We start from the raw sequence: 19,703 nt of genomic DNA, 5'->3' as shown, positions 1-19,703 counted from the left end.
CCTCATCCAATAAAATACATATCTGGTGTCAGAAGTCATCACATGTCAACACTATCCGTATAGCATAGAGGTCGACCGATTAATCGGAATGGCCGATTTCAAGTTTTCATAACAATCGGAAATCGGTATTTTTGGGCGCTGATTTGTCCGTTTTTTATTTATTTTACCTTTATTTAACCAGGCAAGTCAGTTAAGAACACATTCTTATTTTCAATGACGGCCTAGGAACAGTGGGATAACTGCCTCGTTCAGGGGCAGAACGACAGATTTGTACCTTGTCAGCTCAGGGATTCAATCTTGCAACCTTACAGTTAACTAGTCCAACGCTCTAACCACCTGATTACATTGCACTCCACGAGAAGCCTGCCTGTTACGCGAATGCAGTAAGCCAGGGTAAGTTGCTAGCTAGCATTAAACTTATCTTTTAAAAAACAATCAATCAATCATAATCAATAGTTAACTACACATGGTTGATGATATTACTAGTTTATCTAGCGTGTCCTGCGTTGCATATAATCGCTGCGGTGCGTATTCGTGAAAAAAGACTGTCGTTGCTCCAACGTGTACCTAACCATAAACATCAACGCCTTTCTTAAAATCAATACACAGAAGTACATGTTTTTTTAACCTGCATATTTAGCTCAAAGAAATCCAGGTTAGCAGGCAATATTAACCAGGTGAAATTGTGTCACTTCTCTTGCGTTCATTGCACGCAGAGTCAGTGTATATGCAACAGTTTGGGCCGCCTAATTTGCCAGAAGTTTACGTAATTATGACATAACATTGAAGGTTGCACAACGTAACAGGAATATTTAGACTTATGGATGCCACCCGTTAGATGAAATACGGAAGGTGTACTGTATATAGGTCGTGGAGGTGCTGCTCCATGACCCGTACCATTTCTGTGTCACTAGAATTACGATTGGTGTGATAAGATGTGGGATCCATAGCAGCTGTATATGCTGGGACTGTTAGTTCAGTAACGAGGCCTACTGTTGACACATTTACCAATGTAGATTTACACCGGTGTTACGATACATTTGCGATCCACAGCATCCAGCTTCCTGGATCAGGAGACGTGTCAGCTGGTTCTTTTATGTCTTTTGTCTCCATACAGTTACTTCCACGGGTGAAATGGCCGTTGATAATGACACATTTGGGATCCCTGTCATCGATGGATGCTAAAACAGGAAGCCAGATGTCTTAGTTAACTGTTACTGTATTGTAATACCACAGTTGCAACACGTCTGGGACCAGCAGCACCTGCGGTAGCTAGAATATGAAACCTGCGTTAGCTGAGTCTCAGGGCCAATGCACAGGTAACTGCCAAAATAAAGGAAACACCAACATAAAGTACTTTAGTAGTCAGTGCCAGAACAGATCCAATGCACCTTGGAATAGATTGCATCAGTGTCTGGAAGTCTGTTGGAGGGATGCGACACCATTCTGGTGGAATTGTCCGTGTTCCAACCAACATGAGATGTACTATACGCCCATGTTTCTGCTGCTGGCAGCTTGTATTATCAGTCTGTTTTAGATCCAGTATAGTTCCACATAAGCAGGCTGGATAGCAGGCAGGCAGGTAGTTCTGCATCGTGGGTAGCTGCAGGGGTCTCTGGGCACAGGGTCAAGATGAGAGGAAGCATGTTTCCATCTAGCTGCACACACACACACTATGTCTATCGTGTAACTACAGCTGTTTCTACTCATGTCTCTGCCTGTAAATTGGGAAGGAAGGGAAACGAGGTTCTGTGTGTGAGGGCATCTGTGAGTATACGTGTCAGTCTGCAAATCTCTAATTGTGGGATCATGAGCATGTGAGAAAAGCATTTGCTGCGAGGAAACAAGCCATTTTCAGTCTTTCACACTAACATATCCACACCCAACTGTCACACACGCCGCATGCACACACACACTGGGCAAATTTTGGGGCCATGAGAGGCTATGTTTGTAGAGCTTACAGTGTTTGTATGAGACAGCAGGGTGGGGCTGCCATGGGGGATGGAGAGGAGGAGAGGAGAGGGGGATTTCTGTCTTTTCACAGCCTGCTGTGACTCCAGTGGGGAAGGGCTGAATGGAGGCTCCATGTATCTGCAGTCTCTCTCTCTCTCTCTCTCTCTCTCTCTCTCTCTCTCTCTCTCTCTCTCTCTCTCTCTGTCTCTACCTCTCTCTCTCTCCCCCATCTCTCCCCATTCACTCTATGCTCTCTCTTTCACCTACTCTCTTTCTTGCTCTCTCAACCTCTCACTCTCTCCTCTCTCTCACTCCCTTCTCTCTCTCCTCTCTCTCACTCCCTTCTCTCTCTCTCTCTCTCTCTCTCTCTCTCTCTCTCTCTCTCTCTCTCTCTCACTCTCTCGCTGTCGCTCTCTCTCTCTCACTTGCTATCTCTCCTCTCTCTCTCGCTATCTCTCAATCTCCCTGTCTCTACCTCTCTCTCCCCCCATCTCTCTCCATTCACTCTATGCTCTCTCTTTCACCTACTCTCTTTCTCGCTCTCTCAACCTCTCTCTCTTCTCTCTCTCACTCCCTTCTCTCTCTCGCTCTCTTTCTCCCTCTGCCCCCTTTCTCTCTACCTCTACCTCTCTTTTTATCTCTCTCTCTTTCTCTAGCTCCTTTTGCCTCTCTCTCTCTCTACCTCTCTTTCTCTCTCTCTCTCTAGCACACACACACACACACACACACACAACTGTCAAAGATGTCAACGTCAGGCATCCCCAAGAGTCAATGTATATTTCAAATTGTGAGTACTTCAGTCCCACCCTATAGGTCTGTAATAAATAACTGAGTAACTGAGTCAGTCTCAGAGAGTGGGGAAACCTTTATTATTACTGCTAGGGGCCATTGTACACATCTCTGTCAATCTCTGTCTGTGTCCCAAACGGCACCCTATTCCCTATATAGTGGGAACGAGGGAGGGAGGTGGAGAGAGGGATAGAGAGAGAAGGGTGTGGAGTGCTCTCCGTGAGCTGGTGTAAATATTTGCTGTTCTGCTTGTCAGGGTAGCTAGTGCTGTCGGGCTGGGACGGGCACACACACACAGCGCTGTCAGGCAGACTGACTCCTGGTTCTACTACTGGAATACTGATGAGAAGGCTGGTGGGCACATACACATGAGAGAGAGAGAGAGAAACACAAACACACCCTGTTTATTTTCCCAGTAGTCTCTGCTCTGCTCTCAGTGCCAGCCTTCTGCCACATGTACAGAATCAGAAAAACACTCACTCCACACACACACACACACACACACACACACACACACACACACACACACACACACACACACACACACACACACACACACACACACACACACACACACACACACACACACACACACACACACACACACACACACAGCCCCCAGAACAATATTGCTGTCAGGACTAGCCTGGAATGGCAAGCTGATTGTAACATCAAGCTGACTTCTTAATGGTGTCCCAGACCAGTTCAACTTTGTTAGTGTATGTGTGTGGAGGGTGTGTGTGTTTTGACCTCTGCTGACTTTGTTTTAGACCAGCAGTTTTCAACCTGTGGTCCGAGGACTACCTGCTCCGCACATTATTTAGTATTTGTAATTAAAAATACAAATAAATGTTGTTGTTGTAGTTATTGATTTGGTCGTCCCCGGAATGGCAAATGTTGGGAACCGCTGTATGAGACAATATGTGTGTTACGAATTGGTGTGTCATGGTTATCGTCAGAGGCATCGGGCTGTGACTAACTTAATATATTACTGACAATATACCCAATTACTTTATTGGTCTGGCCCGGGGCAGGCTACAACTGCAGTCTGGTCTTAGTCAGTCTGTCCATTCCTAGCCTTAATAATTGTCTCCACAGCAACAGATGTTTTATAGGTCATTGAATTAATGCCTCTTCCCTTCACACAATCACAGAAAGCACAGCACATCCCCTTAACCTTTACTTTAGCGTCTGAGACATTAGCAAGGCCCCGCTAGTGAACTTTAGCATCTACAAACATTAGCATTTGTAAGCAGTCTCCAGTAGTTGTTCAATAAATGAATCTAGATACTCTCATCTTACACCATTGCCCTTTAAACAGCACTGGTACCATATCAAGTTCACTAATGGGAATCTCAATGGGTCTGTCTGTTGGGTTACCACTGGTGTTGCCAGGTAAAACCCTGATAAAGTAGCCTGGTCCCAGATTTGTTTGTGTTGTTGTCAACTCCATTGCTGTCTCGGTCAAAATGAGTGACAGTTGGCATCATAGCCCAATCAGACCTGCACTCAGGCTACTGATAAAGGTCTGTTGAGAAAGGTTGGTTAAAAGTGTGTTTCCTCTTGGTTTGCCAGGTATTTCCCCATGGGCCACCCGGTGTCAGTGCATCTCTACTTCCAGTCGGACCAGTTCCAAGGCTACCTGGTCCAGCACCACGCCACTAACCTGGCAACCAGCAAGCTGGAGACCCTGGAGACCTGGGTGATGCCCAGGAAGACCTACAAGGTGGCTTCCCTCCCAGCACCTTCACCAGGCTGCAGTTCGGGCTGAGGTAACGATCCTTCTTTTTTGGTTGTATAACGTTTAGGTAATGTTCACATAACATTCCCAGAACAGTAACGCGGTGATATCACGACTCAGGGTATGACCCAGATGCAGACACAGGAGGCACATAGTACAGTTCTCAGATGATTTATTAGAAACGCGGGGCAGGCAAAGAGCAGGTTGAGGACAAGCAGAGGTTCGTGATCAGAGTCAGGCAGGTACAGGACAGCAGGCAGGTACAGGACAGCAGGCAGCCTCGGGTCAGGGCAGGCAGAGATTCGTAATCAGGTCAGTGTCAGGCAGGTACAGGACAGCCTCGGGGTCAGGGCAGGCAGAGGTTCGGGATCAGAGTCAGGCAGGTACAGGACAGCCTTCGGGTCAGGGCAGGCAGAGGTTCGGGATCAGAGTCAGGCAGGTACAGGACAGCCTTGGGGTCAGGGCAGGCAGAGGTTCGGGATCAGAGTCAGGCAGGTACAGGACAGCCTCGGGGTCAGGGCAGGCAGAGGTTTGTGATCAGAGTCAGGCAGGTACAGGACAGCAGGCAGCCTCGGGGTCAGGGGCAGGCAGAGGTTCGTAATCAGGTCAGAGTCAGGCAGGTACAGGACAGCAGGCAGGCTCGGGGTCAGGGGCAGGCAGAGGTTTGTAATCAGGTCAGAGTCAGGCAGGTACAGGACAGCAGGCAGGCTCGGGGTCAGGGCAGGCAGAGGTTCGGGATAATCAGGTTCAGGACAGCCTCGGGGTCAGGGCAGGCAGAGGTATCAGAGTCAGCAGGTACAGGACAGCCTCGGGGTCAGGGCAGGCAGAGGTTCGGGATCAATCAGGCAGGTACAGGACAGCCTCGGGGTCAGGGCAGGTATCAGGAGTCAGGCAGGTACAGGACAGCCTCGGGGTCAGGTCAGGCAGGTACAGGACAGCCTCGGGTCAGGACAGGCAGAGGTTTGTAAGCAGGTCAGAGTCAGGCAGGTACAGGACAGCAGGCAGGCTCAGAGGTTTGTAATCAGGTCAGTGTCAGGCAGGTACAGGACAGCAGGCAGGCTCTGGGTCAGGACAGGCAGAGGTTTGTAATCAGGTCAGAGTCAGGCAGGTACAGGACAGCAGGCAGGCTCGGGGTCAGGACAGGCAGAGGTTTGTAATCAGGTCAGTGTCAGGCAGGTACAGGACAGCAGGCAGGCTCTGGGTCAGGGCAGCAGAGGTTTGTAATCAGGTCAGGGTCAGGGCAGGCAGAGGTTTGGCTCTGGGTCAGGACAGGCAGAGGTTTGTGATCAGAGTCAGGCAGGTACAGGACAGCAGGCAGGCTCTGGGTCAGGACAGGCAGAGGTTTGTGATCAGAGTCAGGCAGGTACAGGACAGCAGGCAGGCTCGGGGTCAGGACAGGCAGAGGTTTGTAATCAGGTCAGAGTCAGGCAGGTACAGGACAGCAGGCAGGCTCGGGGTCAGGACAGGCAGAGGTTTGTAATCAGGTCAGAGTCAGGCAGGTACAGGACAGCAGGCAGGCTCTGGGTCAGGACAGGCAGAGGTTTGTGATCAGAGTCAGGCAGGTACAGGACAGCAGGCAGGCTCTGGGTCAGGACAGGCAGAGGTTTGTGATCAGAGTCAGAGTCAGGCAGGTACAGGACAGCAGGCAGGCTCGGGGTCAGGACAGGCAGAGGTTTGTAATCAGGTCAGAGTCAGGCAGGTACAGGACAGCAGGCAGGCTCGGGGTCAGGACAGGCAGAGGTTTGTAATCAGGTCAGAGTCAGGCAGGTACAGGACAGCAGGCAGGCTCAGGGTCAGGACAGGCAGAGGTTTGTAATCAGGTCAGAGTCAGGCAGGTACAGGACAGCAGGCAGGCTCGGGGTCAGGACAGGCAGAGGTTTGTGATCAGAGTCAGGCAGGTCAGGACAGCAGGCAGGCTCTGGGTCAGCAGGCAGAGGTTTGTGATCAGAGTCAGAGTCAGGCAGGTACAGGCAGGCAGGCTCGGGGTCAGGACAGGCAGAGGTTTGTAATCAGGTCAGAGTCAGGCAGGTACAGGATGGCAGGCAGAATATGGTCAGAGCCGGGAAAAACTAGGAAACAGAACTTGAGAAACAGGAAGACGGAAAGCACGCTGGTAAGACAAGACGAACTGGCAACAGACAAACAGGACACAGGTATAAATACACAGGGGATAATGGGGAAGATGGGCGACACCTGGAGTGAGGGCGGAGACAAGCACAAAGACAGGTGAAACAGATCTGGGCGTGACAGACATCTTTTAGAAGTAGACACCTTATATACAGTAGCTTCACCAGGCTACAGTTCGCTGAGGTAACTGACACACTGTTTTTGGGTTGGAGTTGTAACATTTATGCAATTTTCTTATAACAGTCACATAATATTTACACTCTTTCAGTAGACGCTGCCCAAATCAAGCTTTATTTCTACAGCACATTTCAGACATGGAATGCAACACAATGTGGTTCACAGGGGGAACAAAGTCCAGAAACAAGTCAGGGTCAAAACTGGGAGGACTAGAAAAGGAGAACGGCAAACCCGCTGGTTGACTTGGAAACACGAACTGGCACAGAGAGACAGGAAACACGGGGATAAATACACTGGGGAAATAAGCAACAACTGGAAGGGGTGGAGACAATCACAAGGACAGGTGAAACAGATCAGGGTGTGACACAGACAGGAGAGCTACACAGTAGTCCAAACAATAAGTCCAATGTCTTGATTTAGCTGGAGGGAAGTTGTGAGCCATCAAAGTATTTAAATCACTAATACAGTCTAATCTATCCGTGGAGCTAAAATTCTCTGGTGACACAGAAATTGCAAAGTTGTGTATCGTCTGCGTGGCAGTGATATCAATGCTGTGCTTTCTGCCAAGGGGTAACATATATAAACTGATCAGTACCGTACCCAAAATCAAACCATGTGAAATGCCACCATGTGATATGTATGATGACGAAAACTCTCGACAGGTTAAATAGGTCCTAAACCAATTTTAGAACTGGGGAGGCCAACCAACCTCTCCAGTCTGTCCAGAAGGACATCATGGTCAACAGTGTCAAATGCAGCACTTTAAATCTAAGAGTACAAGGACAGGGAGATGTTTGGCATCTGTGTTGGCTCTAAGATCATTTACCACTTTAACTCAGGCTGTCTCTGTGCTGTGTGGTTTTTCAAATATACAGTTGGCACTTAAAAAAATAATTTAGCTGTTTCAAAACCAATTTCTCCAGAATTTTGCTTAAGAATGGAATGTTGGAGATTGGCTGAAAATTGCTAAGAGCTGAAGAATCTAGATGACTTTTCTTCAGAAGGGGTTTCATAATAGCTTTTTTTTATTGCAGTGGGGAGAGTGCCTGAACAGGGAGTGATTAACAATAGCTTACACTTCTTCAGGTATGCAATTAAAAACTGTTTTGAAGAAAGTGGTGGGATAGCATCGAGAAGGCAGGTAGAAGACTTAAGTTGTGATATCACTTTCTTGAGCATGTCTCTGTCAACCAGGGAAAATAAATCCATAGTGCCTTTGCCTGGTTGGCTAGGTCACATATCATCAAACTTCTCACCTGGCCTTGCTTGACTGATACCCAGCCTACTGTTGTTTATCTTATCTCTGAAAAATATCGCAAACTCATCCCATTTAGAAGTGGAGGAGAGTTCATCGTCAATTGAGGACATTTGCTGAGGTAACATGTCATGTTGTGGGTTGCGCAACGTTGAGGTAACGTTCACATTACCTTTAGCAGATCTTTCAGCACATCCATTTCTATCACCGGCTCCTGTATTGATTGTGTTCAACCATTCATTATCCAGTCAATGGACAACATAATGGTCAGTCAGTCCGACCATTAACTGAGGTACATTGTTTCAGGGTTGTCGGCTACAACTTTTACCTAATGTTCACGTAACATTCGCAGTCATTCAGCAGCCCTGTCATTTAGACTAGTTATCCAGCCACTTAGTCAAACAATGACCTCTATGTGTTTGTAGTATATAAAAGCCCTGAAGTGCCTGGCACAGAGAAGCATGTTGTATAAAATAGGATTGGCCAGATCAGATATAGTTCATAGTGACCTTAGCTATATTCATCGTTATGGCAACCTTGCAGAGAGTACACACACACACACACACACATTGGCAGCAGGCATTAAACACAGAATCGGTAGCCTTGTAAAATGTAAATCGATTGAATTCATCAGATTTTATGTGGATTAGCGCCTCACCGGCTGCTTATTTGTTGTTTACTAATGAAACGTAGACTATCACCTTCATGCCCGAACGGCTTCCTGATAGCGTAGTTATGTTAGTATAAATAATGACCCTATTTCTACTTCTGAGGACATTTTCTAACATCAGCTATGTCTTAGTGAGCCCCGCGAGCACTTTTCTGTTTATCATGGGGGGGGTTGAGAGTGAGTGGATGAGAGCGATCGTTTTTTCTGCTTTTCACACTGTCAAGCAGAACCCTCTGAAATGTCAGTCGATGTCCTCGTATGATTTCCCTCTGAGCACTCTGAGGTGATAAGTCGGGGTGAATCTGACCTTTTACTCTTGACCTTCGACCTATTGACCTTTGTAACAGTTCCGAAGCGACACTAGACTGTGAGGCAGTCATGGGCACAGGGAAGCCTCTGAGGCGTTCTAGTCTAGAGAGTTGTGAGTGACAGCAGAACGACGCTGGCTGGCTTTATCTGAGTACTCGGCATCGCAAAGAACTTTCTGTCGGTTGCTTAGCTACAATGACTGTCAGTCAGTCAGGCAGCCAGAGGACAGATAGACGGTCATGACAGAGCTTGACTTTTTGTGAATGTCTGTCAGGCAGATAAACCATGTCTGAAGCACAACTTTAAAACACAGTCTTTTCCTTCCATCTATAAACTCTCTCTCTACCCAATTTCTACTGCCATTGCTCCCTAACATTGCTCTCTACCTTTCCACAGTGGTCTTAATAGACTTGCTTCCAACAACTATCCTAAATAAGTGAGGGATAGATGACAGACTACCACCCTACTAACAGACTACAGTTGTAGCGGTGGTAGTAGATTCCTATGTAGTCCGGTGGGTCTGTATATCATGTATATCATGTATGACTTTACAAGGTCTCTCCCTCCTACCGCCTAGAATGTCTCCCCTCTGCCTCCTTCTAACTTCTACCATAAACTGGGGAGGCAGCACAGTCTGTCCCTCCTACCTATAACCTCTCTCTGTCTTTCCCTCTAACCCCATGCATCCCTTTACAAGACGGTCTCTATCTCCTTTTGTTCCAATCTCTCCTCCACCTCCCTCTAACTCTGCATAGGCAGGACAGAGGTATCAGTAGTAGCTGCCTGTCTGTATCTTAAGCACCTTTACTCACAGTATACGTACAGTAGTAGGCTACGCCCCTCCCACTGTCACCCACTACTGATCTGGCAACCTAAGACCTGGCAACCCTGCCTCCCCACGGGCACCGCGCGTCAAACACCTAATGATGTGGTTTATGTCCTCTACTAACACTTTAGCTACAGTACAGTAGTACGTCACCCTCCCTCTGTCCTCCACTGCTGACCTGGCAACCTCACCCACTCCCCAGCATTACCTCAGCAGCACAACACTTCATCTTGTAGCTTAAGCCCTCTACTCACACATTACGTCTTACAGTGGTACTACCACTGCTGACCTGGCAACCTCACCCCCTCCCCAGCATTACCTCAGCAGCACAACACTTCATGTTGTAGCTTAAGCCCTCTACTCACACATTACGTCTTACAGTGGTACTACCACTGCTGACCTGGCAACCTCACCCACTCCCCAGCATTACCTCAGCAGCACAACACTTCATGTAGCTGTAGCTTAAGCCCTACCTCAGCACATTACGCCCTCTTACAGTGGTACTACCACTGCTGACCTGGCAACCTCACCCTCCCCAGCATTACCTCAGCAGCACAACACTTCATGTTGTAGCTTAAGCCCTCTACTCACACATTACGTCTTACAGTGGTACGACCACTGCTGACCTGGCAACTCAACCTTAAAACCCTCCACCCCATCCCTCCGCCCCTCCACCACACCCCAACAACCTCACTGGCGCCAGAGTCAAACACCTCCCCATAAAACATGACAGGTCAATTTCCATCAGGCAGTGGTGCGGGCAGCCATGTCCAACCAACCAGACCACATCTGGTCTTGATTTAAAAAACTGTTGTGTTTTTTTTTTTACTGTGTGCGTGCGTGCATGTGTGTGTGTGTGTGTGTGTGTGCGCACGTGTGCGAAACAGACAAAGGCCCCCAGGGTCCTGTTGGGTTCTGGGCCTTATTAGTGTCAGTCTTTGTGTATGGAGGTAATGCAGGTGTTGAATGCAGCTAGACCCAGGCCCAGAGCACTCCCCTGGGACAGCTTGAGATAGCTGGCATGCTTACCCACGTCCTCTATGTTTGTCAATTAAGATCTATGGAGAGGGAGGTGGGGAGGGGGAATAGGTAGAAAGCGATGGAATGAAAAGGGATGCATGCTACAGGGTGAGGGAATGAGAAAGGGATGCAGGGTGAGGGAATGAGAAAGGGATGCATGCTGACAGGGTGAGGGAATGAGAAAGGGGATGCATGCTACAGGGTGAGGAATGAGAAAGGGATGCATGCTACAGGGTGAGGGAATGAGAAAGGGATGCATGCTACAGGGTGAGGGAATGAGAAAGGGATGCATGCTACAGGGTGAGGGAATGAGAAAGGGATGCATGCTACAGGGTGAGGGGAATGAGGGGATGCATGCTACAGGGTGAGGGAATGAAAGGGATGCATGCTACAGGGTGAGGGAATGAGAAAGGGATGCATGCTACAGGGTGAGGGAATGAGAAAGGGATGCATGCTACAGGGTGAGGGAATGAGAAAGGGATGCATGCTACAGGGTGAGGGAACCCGAGAAAGGGATGCATGCTACAGGGTGAGGGAATGAGAAAGGGATGCATGCTACAGGGTGAGGGAATGAGAAAGGGATGCAATACTTAAACAAGCTACAGGGTGAGGAATGAGAAAGGGATGAAAAGGGAATGATGCAATTCAAGATATGAAAAGTATGATTCATTTTCAATGAGAATATTGCATTTCCATTCACTTCCTGAATTGATGGAGTTGAAATAGAATTGAGCCAAAACCATTACTGAAATCCAATGTTATCTATGCCCATAGTACCTTACCCAGATTTCTCACAGAACAATTTAGAGTCGGGAGGCAGTAGCCTGCAGCCAGTGGGTTATAGTGGCATTTCCTCAGTCAATACGCTTTGATTTCAGTCTGTGGCCTAGAATCAAACCACTGACAATCAATGTGATGTTTATGGTGTGATATGCCAGTGAGGAAAACACTTCGAATAGACTGAAATAGAATAGAATCAATAAGAATAGAATAGATTATAATGAATTAGCATGAGGGATACTCTTCCAGACTTGCAGAGAATGAATAGCATAGCTGATAGACGTTCTAGTTAAGGATGTTGAGGATACTAACAGGAAAGTAGTAGTTTGGTAGAGAAAATAGGGTCGGTAACATTATTGAGTTGAAGGGTACCAATTTTGCACACTAAATTGAGGTGAATTGAATTGAAGGGAGGCAGGGCAATATCCTCCAGTTGTTGTTGCAGACATTGTGAAACACACACATACACACAACCACAAACACACACACATACACACAACCACAAACACACACACAACCACAAGGAAAATATGGTTTTGGTTGAGAAAATACAGGTCAGTTGAATTACAAAATTGAATTATGGAAGTGCATCACAGGCTGGCCAGAACCACTTATGGCTCAGGCAGTGTGAAAACACACATGCACACAACCACACACACAACCACAAACACACAAACACAAGGAAAATATGGTTTTGGTTGGGAAAATACAGGTCAGTTGAATTACAAAATTGAATTATGGAAGTGCATCACAGGCTGGCAAGCCACTTATGGCTCAGGCAGTGAGAAAACACACATACACACACATACACACACGTACACACAGACACACAAGGAAAATCTAGTTTTGATAGAGAGAATAGAGGTCAGTTAAATTACAAAATTGAATTACCAAAGTCCATCACTTTACAAAACTCACTTTACAAAGTACAAAACACACACACACACACACACACACACACACACACACACACACACACACACACTCACACACACACACACACACACACACACACACACACACACACACACACACACACACACACACACACACACACACACACACACACACTAATGTGAAGAGGAATTAAAGTGAAAGCCAAGATCCTCTCACAGTTTATGTTTTCCCGACATCGTGACACACGCACACACACACATACACACACACACACACACCGCACCACACCACACCACACCACACCACTAATTTCTCTGTGGTGGTTGAGTCTATTTATAGTGTATAGACTCATTTCTCGGTCGGCCTAATATTGAGTGGAGTGTTCCAGTCAGCCCATTGATCTGTGGTCTGGTGTTAATCACTGGGTGTAAGGATGAGCATATTCCTCAAGCCTTCACCATCCCTCCTCATCAACCCTCCCTCCTCATCATCATCATCCTCATCATCATCATCCCTCATCATCCCTCATCATCCCTCATCATCCCTCATCCCTCATCCCTATTCATCATCCTCTTCATCATCCCTCTTCATCATCTCTCTTCATCATCCCTCCTCATCATCCCTCCTCATCATCTCTCATCATCTTCCTCTCCTCATGTTTCCCAACTCGCCTTAGATTAATCTCTTTCCTCCTTCACTATCTCTGATCTTCACTCTCTGTCCTCCTTCACTATCTCTGATCTTCACTCTCTGTCCTCCTTCACTATCTCTGATCTTCACTCTCTGTACTCCTTCACTATCTCTGATCTTCACTCTCTGTCCTCCTTCACTATCTCTGATCTTCACTCTCTGTACTCCTTCACTATCTCTGATCTTCACTCTCTGTACTCCTTCACTATCTCTGATCTTCACTCTCTGTACTCCTTCACTATCTCTGATCTTCACTCTCTGTACTCCTTCACTATCTCTGATCTTCACTCTGTACTCCTTCACTATCTCTGATCCACTCTCTGATCTTCACTCACTATCTCTGATCTTCACTCTCTGTACTCCTTCACTATCTCTGATCTTCACTCTCTGTACTCCTTCACTATCTCTGATCTTCACTCTCTGTACTCTTCACTCCTGATCTTCACTCTCTGTACCCTTCACTATCTCTGATCTTCACTCTCTGTACTCCTTCACTATCTCTGATCTTCACTCTCTGTCCTCCTTCACTATCTCTGATCTTCACTCTCTGTCCTCCTTCACTATCTCTGATCTTCATCTGTTCTCCTTCACTATCCTGATCTTCACTCTCTGATCTTCACTCTGTCCTTTCACTATCTCTGATCTTCACTCTCTGTCCTCCTACACTCTCTGTCCATCCATCTCGCTATTTATAGTCCTCTCTGAGTACCTTATACCAAACATTAAGAACACCTAAGGTGTTGATCTTCCATTAGGATGCTGGCCAATCTCTGACCCCACCTTCCTTCACATTTGATCTCACTTGGCTGGATGTCCTTTGGGTGGTGAACCATTCTTGATACACATGGGAAACTGTGGATCTGAAAAACCCAGCAGCGTTGCAGTTCTTGACACAAACCGGTGTCCCTGGCACCTACTTGCATACCCCGTTCAAAGGCACTTCAAGCTTTTGTCTTGCCCGTTCACCCTCTGCATGGCACGCAAACACAATCCCTGTCTCAATTGTCTCAAGGCTTAAAAATGATTATTTAACCCGTCTCCTCCTTCATCTACACTGATTGAAGTGGATTTAAAACTGACAGCAATAAGCGATGTAGCCTTCCCTGGTCAGTCTAATGTTTTGTATCGTCACTTTATATCATCATGCTCTCTCTGCCTGTATTCTCCATCTCTCTCTCTTTCTCTCAGTATCTACATCTCTCACCTCTCTCTCTCCCTCCAGCAATAGTCTTAACCTCATTTAAATGGAGTTGGGCTTTTCATCTTCCATTCACCTGGTCTCTCTGTTTGTCTGTCTCTCTCTGTCTCTCTCTTTCTAAGTCTTTATTTCTTCTGCTCTCTCTCTCTCTCTGTCTCTGTCTCTCTCTCTCTGTCTCTCTCTCCCTCTGTCTCTCTGTCTCTGTCTCTCTGTCTCTGTCTCTGTCTCTCTCTCTCTGTCTCTGTCTCCTCTCTCTCTCTCTGTCTCTCTCTCTTTCTCTCTCTCTCTCTCTCTCTCTCTCTCTCTCTCTCTCTCTCTCTCTCTCTCTCTCTCTCTCTCTCTCTCTCTATATATATATATATATATATATATATATATATATATATATATATATATATATATATATATATATGTCTCTCTATATGTCTCTGTCTGTGTTGTTATATGATTGATCCCCAGACCCCCAGAGGGTTAGTCAAGGTGTTCGCTCTTCACTCAACATATACACTGCTGCCTCAGTCGGCCTGTCTATCGATCACACAGGAAGCTGCAAACCAACACTCATTACACATCAACTGAGACTATCTTACGTAGACATACTGGAAATCCTGTATAAGCCTATACACATAGAAAAGTCACCTTATGAGACATACTGGAAATCACATAATGCACTACTCTAGTGATAGATAGGTAATGACTGTACTAATGTTTGAAGCTGCACACCAATGCTGACATTACAGATGAAGTCAGACTAGTATACAGTCTAAAAATGTCAAAGTGGAAAACCTTTTAGACCTGGGTGATCAAATTAAGATCCCACTGTATGCACTGGAAATCACTAGTCTGTACAGTAGACATGATCCATGATGGTTGTATGAATGGTGTGGGATACATATTATATCACAACTACAATTTCCTATGACATTACAGTGTAGAGGCGAATTCACATTCAGCCTATTTTCTGTTCTTCATTTGCCTCCAGTTAATGTTGCATGCAAGTATGCATGAAATACATTATACGGTTGGACATTTCAGATCCAGTGAATTAATTACACAACTCCTTTTCTCTCGCTTTCCCCTCCGTCCCTTCCTCCATCCTCTCTCAGATCGGCACAGAGTGATGCCAAAGAGCGCATGTTCCGTAACTTCGGTGGCCTGATGGGTCCCATGGACGAGACAGTCGGGATGCAGCGGTGGGCCAAGGGCCCCAACGTGACCGCCACCGTGGTGTGGATCGACCCCACCAACGTCATCGCTGCCACCTACGATATCCTGATCGACGCCAGCGCAGAGTACACCCACTACAGACCCCCTGAACCAGCCTCTCAGGCCTGGGGTGTGGACCATACTGTTGCATCACTGGAGCCCCGTGGCCGAGACGAGGTTTCTGATTAGTCCGCTGGCTTATATGAAGCATCAGCCTATAAGACAAGGTAAGAGTACAGCCACAGACACACACACACACACACACACACACACACACACACACACACACACACACCACTGGCTTATAACAAACACTAGCCTGTACGGCAAGGTAAGAGTACAGCCACAGCAATAGACACACACACACCACTGGCTTATAACAAGCAATAGCCTGTAAAGAGTACAGCCACAGACACACACACCACTGGCTTAACAAGCACTAGTACGGCAAGGTAAGAGTACAGCCACAGCAATAGACACACACACACCACTGGCTTATAACAAGCCTGCCTGTACGGCAAGGTAAGAGATATGCCTATATGTAGTGCAGGTCTACAAGCCACATGAGTGTCAGTCTGTGATGTATGTGATATAATTGATGCAGTGTGTCTTGTCATGTTATAGGCCTATCATGGATACACACGCAAACACAAAAGCACATTTCCCATGAGGCCCTGCTGTGTTTACGATGCTCCTTCTAATCAACCCTCTGAGCCGTTGGAAGCCCCCCGGTTGTTTGTCACCAAGTCGACCGTAATCACCCTCAGTGTTTCTCATACATACTAAACAGTATGTTAAACACCTCCATATCACGCCGAGGAACACAATTACACAATTAAATCAATCTGCCTGTGTTAACTATAAGGGACCAGGACCCCTATTGTTTTAGCTAGAGTAATCGGCTGCTGTGAAAGTCACCCGAGAGTTGAGATGCTAACCTCGGTGTGGAGGCATATTCACAGCCTGTTTTATAATCGCACTGAGACCATTTTTAATTATGAACAGAATCAACCAATAAGAGTTAGCAGGCTTTGCCCTGACGCGCCGTGGGGTTTGGGGCCACAGTGCAGTGAGGAGAGAGAGGAAGCTAAAATATTCATCAATTGTTTTGTTTGTTTGATAGTTCGCTCGTTTGCTTTTTCTCTCAGTTGTAAATCCTGTTGATGTGAACAGAAAATGGATTAACTCCACTTCCCTCAAACTCCAAACTCTGTACTTGCACATAGTCAGAATGCTAAATTCACTCCCAAAGACTTTGGAGATGAGGGTAAATCGACTGCCTTTCTCCACTGTTTATGGAAGATAATCCTGAAACGTACTGCTATGCTCTCTGAGGTTATACTGTTGTTGAAATGTTTTATTACCCAAGTGAGGCGACACTGAGCTGTACTTTAGATTGTTTACACTAAACTTTTTTGGGTGAAAATAGCCCAGTTGGCCCATAATGCAGACAGTAGTCCTAAACTAGATCCACTGCAGCATAGAAACTATGGAAACCTGTGAGCTTCAGTATCAAACGGCCTTATATGGACTACAGTACAGTAGTTATCCATTGAGACAGTACTGAGGATAAAAACCTTTATGGGCTAGTTTCCCAGACACGGATTAAGCTTGGTCTTGGACAAAGAAGCACTTTCAATTGAGAATCCTTTTTAGTGTCTGGGAAAGCAGCCTTCCGGCTCCTACTCCTGTTGGATGGGGTTAGATGTCCTTAGATCCCATAGTCCTGAAGGTCGTGGCACAGTAATCCTGCAGCCTTGGCCTCCTCTCCACCTACTCTAACAGCCTCTAGCCTTCCCATACAGATTTACAACCCTGAATATCTCCAGGTCTTTCTACTGCTCGTAGCCTTTATGGTGTGTCTTCTGTTGTTGCCCTGGCTTAGCGCTGGCACCGTGGGCCCTCGCACACACACGCACGCACGCACACACACACACACACAGTAAAGTCGGTAGTTGGCACCGGGCAGTGGCAAGCTTGGCAGAACAACCAGGTGTCTGACTGCATCTCTGTCGCTAGCCCGTGAAAACGCTAGCGGCTAACAGCAGGGTGCGATCCCGGCACTGGCAGAGAGAGAGAGGAGAGGAGAGGAGAGGAGAGGAGAGGAGAGGAGAGGAGAGGAGAGAGGAGAGGAGAGGAGAGGAGAGGAGGAGAGGAGAGGAGAGGAGAGGAGAGGAGAGGAGAGGAGAGGAGAGGAGAGGAGAGGAGAGGAGAGGAGAGGAGAGGAGAGGAGAGGAGAGCTGGGCTAGCGTACAATAGCCAGGCTGAGGAGGGACGGCAAGCGCCCCGGTGTTAGGAGCACTGAGGAATGTACAGCTTTACCTTCAGGGTGGAGGAGTTTTAGGGATGAGGTCATGGTCTCGCTCTCGTCTCTGCCCCCTAGCTTCCAATGGCTTTATAAAAGACACGAGGAACAGTCGTTGAGTTGTTTTACCAATTTGTGGCTAGCTAGCTAATAACATGAACATTATTTTATCTCTTGAGGGTATGAAGAGGCTTATAAATGTATGGTGTGTGAGAAGATGGTCCTATCTGCCCCTAGCTTCCAATGGTTTCATAAAGAGACACTAAGTGCAGTCATTGAGACACTAAGTGCAGTCATTGAGACACTTGGTGCAGTCTCCCTTTGTGGCTTAGGCTTACCCTAGAGAAATCAATAGCATGTGATTAACCAGTAACACAAAGTTTGGTTTCATCAAATGAGTTCACAGTTCCATTCCACCCTTTACAATCAAGTCAAAGTGGTTCGACTGATTTTCCTACTTAGATTCCCCATTGATGACTCTGTCTGTTTGCTCATTAATGAACACCATCTCCAGGACAGGCTCACCATAAAACATGAACAATCCATTTTTGTCCCCTCTTTCTCTTGCTTCATCTCTCTTCATCTCTCTCTTCATCTCTCTTCATCTGTCTCTTCATCTCTCTCTTCATCTCTCTCTTCATCTGTCTCTTCATCTCTCTCTTCATCTGTCTCTTCATCTCTCTCTTCATCTGTCTCTTCATCTCTCTTCATCTGTCTCTTCATCTCTCTCTTCATCTCTCTCTTCATCTGTCTCTTCATCTGTCTCTCTTCATCTCTCTCTTCATCTCCCTCCCCAGAGGACACGCTGAAGCTCCACAACGGACCAGCCAAGAACAGTTATATGGAGCAGAGCTTCCATGGCCTGAACCCCCGTGCTCAACATCCCTGTACACCTGGGCCAGGTGGAGCAGGCTAAGCGCAACGCCGCCCTGACTGGCCCCACGTTGGAGCACTGGATAGACGGCCTGGTGGGTGCGATGGGGAGGCTGGGGACGTGTGTTCCACCTCCATGACAGGGGGACCTGGAACATCCTGCCCCGTCATGCAGACCTGCGCCAAGACCCCCTGGAGCTCGCTCAGCCCGGACCCCAAGTCCCAGCTGGTTCCGCCACACGCCGACGGGCGCATCAGGTAGCAGTGGCGCCTCCGGCTGGACGGGAGGCCACATTGCCGGTCTTAAGTTTAAATAATTTATTTTTTTAAGTCTCCTTTTTTTTCATTTGACTTAATGGATCAGAAAAGAAGAGAAAAGACGGAAGTTGTGTTTTTTTTAAGGTTGGTTGGAGGTTGTAGGAACGTTGAAGAGGAAGAGAATGTCTGGGGAAGGTTCTGTGGTGTTTCAGACTCCTCCTCTTTGGGGTTTGTGCCGGCTTTGTCGTGTTCTGTTTCCCAATGTATTCATTTGAATCTCGCCGCTGAGTTTACTGTGATTGATGCTGTGTCCGACGTAGAGACAAATGTTGCTTTGCCAAGCACCTAGTAAGGCCGCCTAGTCTGCTGCTAAATGGAAGAGCGATTGAGAAGTCAGTCAGAAGTCAGAGTGTTCGGGTGGAACAGGATAGTCGACACTGGTAGTGGACCAAGTTCTGGGCCCGTATTCACAAAGCCTCTCAGAGTACGAGTGCTGATTTAGAATCAGTTTTCTTTAAATCATAATGAATATGATTATATAGACAGGGCGGGACCTGGTCCTAGATCAGCACTTGTACTCTGATTGGTTTAACTACATGTAGGAGATAGACTGAACCGCAACCTCGGAG

At 47.0% G+C, this 19,703-nt stretch overlaps 1 pseudogene; it reads left to right on the top strand.

Moving 5' to 3' along the window:
- LOC127921401 (xylosyltransferase 1-like) overlaps window positions 1-19,097 on the top strand; it is a 151,276-nt pseudogene extending 132,179 nt beyond the window's left edge.
- The last annotated feature ends 606 nt before the right edge of the window (window positions 19,098-19,703 follow it).

Source organism: Oncorhynchus keta, unplaced genomic scaffold (assembly GCF_023373465.1).
Source record: "Oncorhynchus keta strain PuntledgeMale-10-30-2019 unplaced genomic scaffold, Oket_V2 Un_contig_2237_pilon_pilon, whole genome shotgun sequence".
Taxonomy (NCBI): domain Eukaryota; kingdom Metazoa; phylum Chordata; class Actinopteri; order Salmoniformes; family Salmonidae; genus Oncorhynchus; species Oncorhynchus keta.
The sequence above is the reverse complement of the archived record's forward strand: the minus strand, read 5'-3'. Positions and strand labels throughout refer to the sequence as shown.